A 308-nucleotide genomic window follows, 5' to 3' on the forward strand; every position below is an offset into this window, starting at 1 on the left:
TTGTGGCTCCATGAGAGCCACTGTCAAGCTATTGACATTAAAGAAGCGCTTGTTGGGAGGCAACCCAATTTTATTTATCTAATTTTTATTTTATTGTTATTTTGTGTTTAATTAGGTACATGATCATGAGGAGTCACGAAAAAATCAAAAAAATTAAAAACAGAGTCAAAAACAGAAGAAAAAAAATTTTCACCCTGGAGGACGCACGGGCTGGCGTTCAACGCCCAGAAGGTGCATCTGGCCGGCGTTCAACGCCAAAACGTGCACCATTCTGGCGCTGAACGCCAGAAACAAGCAACAACCTGGCG

Source organism: Arachis duranensis, chromosome 6, assembly GCF_000817695.3.
Source record: "Arachis duranensis cultivar V14167 chromosome 6, aradu.V14167.gnm2.J7QH, whole genome shotgun sequence".
NCBI lineage: Eukaryota > Viridiplantae > Streptophyta > Magnoliopsida > Fabales > Fabaceae > Arachis > Arachis duranensis.